This window comes from Ambystoma mexicanum, chromosome 2q (assembly GCF_040938575.1).
Source record: "Ambystoma mexicanum isolate Mex_15411 chromosome 2q, UKY_AmexF1_1, whole genome shotgun sequence".
Classification (NCBI taxonomy): Eukaryota; Metazoa; Chordata; class Amphibia; order Caudata; family Ambystomatidae; genus Ambystoma; species Ambystoma mexicanum.
The window spans coordinates 692755901-692760900 of record NC_090924.1 but is presented as its reverse complement, the minus strand read 5'-3'; the positions used below and the strand labels follow the sequence as shown (position 1 = coordinate 692760900).

Here is a 5000-nt window from a genome sequence, read left to right as displayed (position 1 = left end):
CTTGTCAGGGGTGGGATTTGAACCCCCGCCTCCAATCGGAGACCAGAACACCCAGATGCAGGGAAGAGCTGCGCCTCTTGAGTCTGGTGCCTTAGACCACTCGGCCACCCGACAGCTATGGGCAGGACTGGGAAAGATTCTTCAGTACCCAATGTCGCCAGGTGCCAGCGCCGGTTTTCATGCCCCGATCTCTGCATCAAAAGTACCCAAACACTCACTTAAGGACCCAGGGATGGCAAGAAACGCCCACTGATGGAGCCAGTTGACAGTTTGCAGGGTGCAAATAAGGGCTGCCCTCAGATCACTCATGGCGTAGTGCCGGCCTGTCCATACCTGTCGAAACCTGCATGCGGTCAAATGCGTCCGATTGACATTGTGGAAATAAAAAGAAACCAGCACCATGTTTCTGCCCGGTCTCGAACCGGGGACCTTTTGCGTGTTAGGCGAATGTGATAACCACTACACTACAGAAACAGCTTTGATAGGCTGCGCTCTAGTGTGCTTGGACAGCTTTCAGTTGAAAGGCTTTGTGGCACTGATGTCTCATGGGGCCCGCTGGTGCCTGCCAGGTGGCACACACCAACGTGAAAGTTTGGCGCAAGCCTGCGCCGGACCTACATGGCAGCACTCACAGCACCTCACACACAGGCTGCAGACACATACAAAACACCAAGCTGGATGCAACAGTGGCGCGAGCCACGGCAGTCCCCACCCAGAAGGCATGTCCAAACCTTTATACATCAGCTCGCCGCCAGCGCATCATTACAAAGGAGGGGGAATTTCCAACACTGCCTCTTGGGCCATGGGCTTAAAAGCAGCCAACCATTGGCGACGGGCATCGAACCAGATACCGTCACGCACAAACTATTTTTGGGGGGGAATTGGGGACTCTGTGTTTTTTGTTATCGGCGCTCCAAAAAAAAGGGCTCGTCTGGGATTTGCACCCGGGACCTCTCGCACCCTAAGAGAGAATCATACCCCTAGACCAACGAGCCACCACATGCAAAGAGCAGTAGGGGGGGGGTGGTCTGCTTACCTCACTTGGCGCCATGCCCCAGTCGCTCCACCGCCTGACCCCTGCGTGTCACGTGGCCTGTCCCTGGCGCAAGCGCAGAGGACTGAGCTGCCTCTCAAGCAGAGAAACAAGAAGAAGAGCGGCAGCCTTCGCTGGCCAAAGGCCATCTGCTGCCGCTCGATCGGGCTCGATCAGGCGAGATCAGGCGAGATATATGTGGCCGACCGGCCTAGAGCGCAAACCTGTGCTGCTCAGGGTGGGCAGCTTCCCAGCAGGAGGATGTGTCTTGAAAGCCGACAGAGGCAAGAAGGCGCACTCCCTCAGCCCGCTCCAACCTCTGGATTCCTCTGAATTTCAGAAGAGAACTTTGGGGCAGCATGGCTTCTGTCATCTCCCAACAGCCTCTCTGTCCTTGCTATGTAAATACCTTTACAGCCCCCTGGACTGAGCATGTCTGTTTTTTTATTTTTATTTTGCTGAGGTGTGGTGCCTTCAACGACCGACAGGTGGCAGGAGAGCACTTTCTCCAACTGTGAAGGGGACTTTTTTCACTTCCTGAGTAGACTGGGCTCAGTGACATATGCCACCATGCCAGCCACTAGAAAATGCGGGTTTTGCAGCCGTGGGCCAGTGGGGGTTTAAGGGCAGGTGTGCCTGCGGCGTCTCTGGCAGACAGCTCCAGTTGCAAGGCAGCAGAAGAGAACAGGGAGGCTTGCCGGGCGCTGCATTTGGGGGCCCCCACGAGGTTTTCCGTAAGCCTTACACTCTGAAATGTGCTAAAAAAAATGAGCCCGGCTTGTCAGGAGTGGGATTTGAACCCACGCCTCCAATCGGAGACCAGCACACCCAGAGGCAGGGAAGAGCTGCGCCTCTTGAGTCTGGCGCCTTAGACCACTCGGCCACTCTGACAGCCATGGGCAGAACTGGGAAAGATTCTTCAGTACCCAATGTCGCCAGGTGCCAGCGTCAGTTTTCATGCCCCGATCTCTGGAGCAAAAGTACCCAAACACTCACTTAAGGACCCAGGGATGGCAGAAAACGCCCACTGATGGAGCCAGTGGACAGTTTGCAGGGTGCAAATATGGGCTGGCCTCAGATCACTCATGGCGTAGTGCCGGCCTGTCCATACCTGTCGAAACCTGCATGCGGTCAAATGTGTCCGATTGACATTGTGGAAAGAAAAAGAAACCAGCACCATGTTTCTGCCCGGTCTCGAACCGGGGACCTTTCGCGTGTTAGGCGAATGTGATAACCACTACACTACAGAAACAGCTCTGGTAGGCTGCGCTCTAGTGTGCTGGGACAGCTTTCAGTTGAAAGGCTTTGTGGCACTGATGTCTCATGGGGCCCGCTGGTACCTGCCAGGTGGCACACACCAACGTGAAAGTTTGGCGCAAGCCTGCGCCGGACCTACATGTCAGCACTCACAGCACCTCACACACAGGCTGCAGACACATACAAAAGACCAAGCTGGATGCAACAGTGGCGCGAGCCATGGCAGTCCCCACCCAGAAGGCATGTCCAAACCTTTATACATCAGCTCGCCGCCAGCGCATCATTACAAAGGAGGGGGAATTTCCAACACTGCCTCTTGGGCCATGGGCTTAAAAGCAGCCAACCATTGGCGACGGGCATCGAACCAGATACGGTCACGCACAAACTATTTTTGGGGGGGAATTGGGGACTCTGTGTTTTTTGTTTTCGGCGCTCCAAAAAAAAGGGCTCGTCCGGGATCTCTCGCACCCTAAGCGAGAATCATACCCCTAGACCAACGAGCCACCGCATGCAGAGAGCAGTGAGGGGGATGGGGGTGGTCTGCTTACCTCACTTGGCGCCATGCCCCAGTCGCTCCACGGCCTGACCCCTGCGTGTCACGTGGCCTGCCCCTGGCGCAAGCGCAGAGGACTGAGCTGCCTCTCAAGCAGAGAAACAAGAAGAAGAGCGGCAGCCTTCGCTGGCCAAAGGCCATCTGCTGCCGCTCGATCAGGCTCGATCAGGCTCGATCAGGCGAGATATATGTGGCCGACCGGCCTAGAGCGCAAACCTGTGCTGCTCAGGGTGGGCAGCTTCCCAGCAGGAGGATGTGTCTTGAAAGCCGACAGAGGCAAGAAGGCGCACTCCCTCAGCCCGCTCCAACCTCTGGATTCCTGCGAATTTCAGAAGAGAACTCTGGGGCAGCATGGCTTCTGTCATCTCCCAACAGCCTCTCTGTTCTTGCTATGTCCCCCGGACTGAGCATGTCTGTTTTTTTATTTTTATTTTGCTGAGGTGTGGTGCCTTCAACGACCGACAGATGGCAGGAGAGCACTTTCTCCAACTGTGAAGGGGACTTTTTTCACTTCCTGAGTAGACTGGGCTCAGTGGCATATGCCACCAAGCCAGCCACTAGAAAATGCGGGTTTTGCAGCCGTGGGCCAGTGGGGGTTTAAGGGCAGGTGTGGCTCCAGCGTCTCTGGCAGACAGCTCCAGTTGCAAGGCAGCAGAAGAGAACAGGGAGGCTTGCCGGGCGCTGCATTCGGGGGCCCTCACGAGGTTTTCCGCAAGCCTTACACTCTGAAATGTGCTCAAAAAAATGAGCCCGGCTTGTCAGGAGTGGGATTTGAACCCACGCCTCCAATCGGAGACCAGAACACCCAGATGCAGGGAAGAGCTGCGCCTCTTGAGTCTGGCGCCTTAGACCACTCGGCCACCCTGACAGCTATGGGCAGGATTGGGCAAGATTCTTCAGTACCCAATGTGGCCAGGTGCCAGCGCCGGTTTTCATGCCCCGATCTCTGCATCAAAAGTACCCAAACACTCACTTAAGGACCCAGGGATGGCAGGAAACGCCCACTGATGGAGCCAGTGGACAGTTTGCAGGGTGCAAATAAGGGCTGGCCTCAGATCACTCATGGCGTAGTGCCGGCCTGTCCATACCTGTCGAAACCTGCATGCGGTCAAATGTGTCCGATTGACATTGTGGAAATAAAAAGAAACCAGCACCATGTTTCTGCCCGGTCTCGAACCGGGGACCTTTGGCGTGTTTGGCGAATGTGATAACCACTACACTACAGAAACAGCTCAGGTAGGCTGCGCTCTCGTGTGCTGGGGCAGTTTTCAGTTGAAAGGCTTTGTGGCACTGATGTCTCATGGGGCCCGCTGGTACCTGCCAGGTGGCACACACCAACGTGAAAGTTTGGCGCAAGCCTGCGCCGGACCTACATGGCAGCACACACAGCACCTCACACACAGGCTGCAGACATATACAAAAGACCAAGCTGGATGCAACAGTGGCGCGAGCCATGGCAGTCCCCACCCAGAAGGCATGTCCAAACCTTTATACATCAGCTCGCCGCCAGCGCATCATTACAAAGGAGGGGGAATTTCCAACACTGCCTCTTGGGCCATGGGCTTAAAAGCAGCCAACCATTGGCGACGGGCATCGAACCAGATACAGTCACGCACAAACTATTTTTGGGGGGGAATTGGGGACTCTCTGTTTTTTGTTTTCGGCGCTCCAAAAAAAAGGGCTCGTCCGGGATTCGAACCCGGGACCTCTCGCACCCTAAGCGAAAATCATACCCCTAGACCAACGAGCAACCACATGCAGAGAGCAGTGAGGGGGGGGGGGGTGGTCTGCTTACCTCACTTGGCGCCATGCCCCAGTCGCTCCACGGCCTGACCCCTGCGTGTCACGTGGCCTGCCCCTGGCGCAAGCGCAGAGGACTGAGCTGCCTCTCAAGCAGAGAAACAAGAAGAAGAACGGCAGCCTTCGCTGGCCAAAGGCCATCTGCTGCCGCTCGATCGGGCTCGATCAGGCTCGATCAGGCAAGATATATGTGGCCGACCGGCCTAGAGCGCAAACCTGTGCTGCTCAGGGTGGGCAGCTTCCCAGCAGGAGGATGTGTCTTGAAAGCCGACAGAGGCAAGAAGGCGCACTCCCTCAGCCCGCTCCAACCTCTGGATTCCTCCGAATTTCAGAAGAGAACTCTGGGGCAGCATGGCT

General features: G+C 56.1%; 3 non-coding genes across 3 annotated transcripts; all 3 read right to left on the bottom strand.

Annotated features, from left to right (window-relative positions):
- Window positions 1–401: 401 nt before the first annotated feature.
- TRNAV-AAC (transfer RNA valine (anticodon AAC)) lies at window positions 402–474 on the bottom strand. Its single transcript has one exon. It is a non-coding gene; the product is annotated as a tRNA-Val (tRNA).
- Window positions 475–2212: 1738 nt separating this feature from the next.
- Window positions 2213–2285, bottom strand: TRNAV-AAC (transfer RNA valine (anticodon AAC)). The gene has a single exon. It is a non-coding gene; the product is annotated as a tRNA-Val (tRNA).
- Window positions 2286–3599: 1314 nt separating this feature from the next.
- On the bottom strand, window positions 3600–3711 carry TRNAL-CAA (transfer RNA leucine (anticodon CAA)). The gene is made up of 2 exons: window positions 3674–3711; window positions 3600–3645 (listed from the first exon to the last, which is right to left on the bottom strand). It is a non-coding gene; the product is annotated as a tRNA-Leu (tRNA).
- Window positions 3712–5000: the final 1289 nt, after the last annotated feature.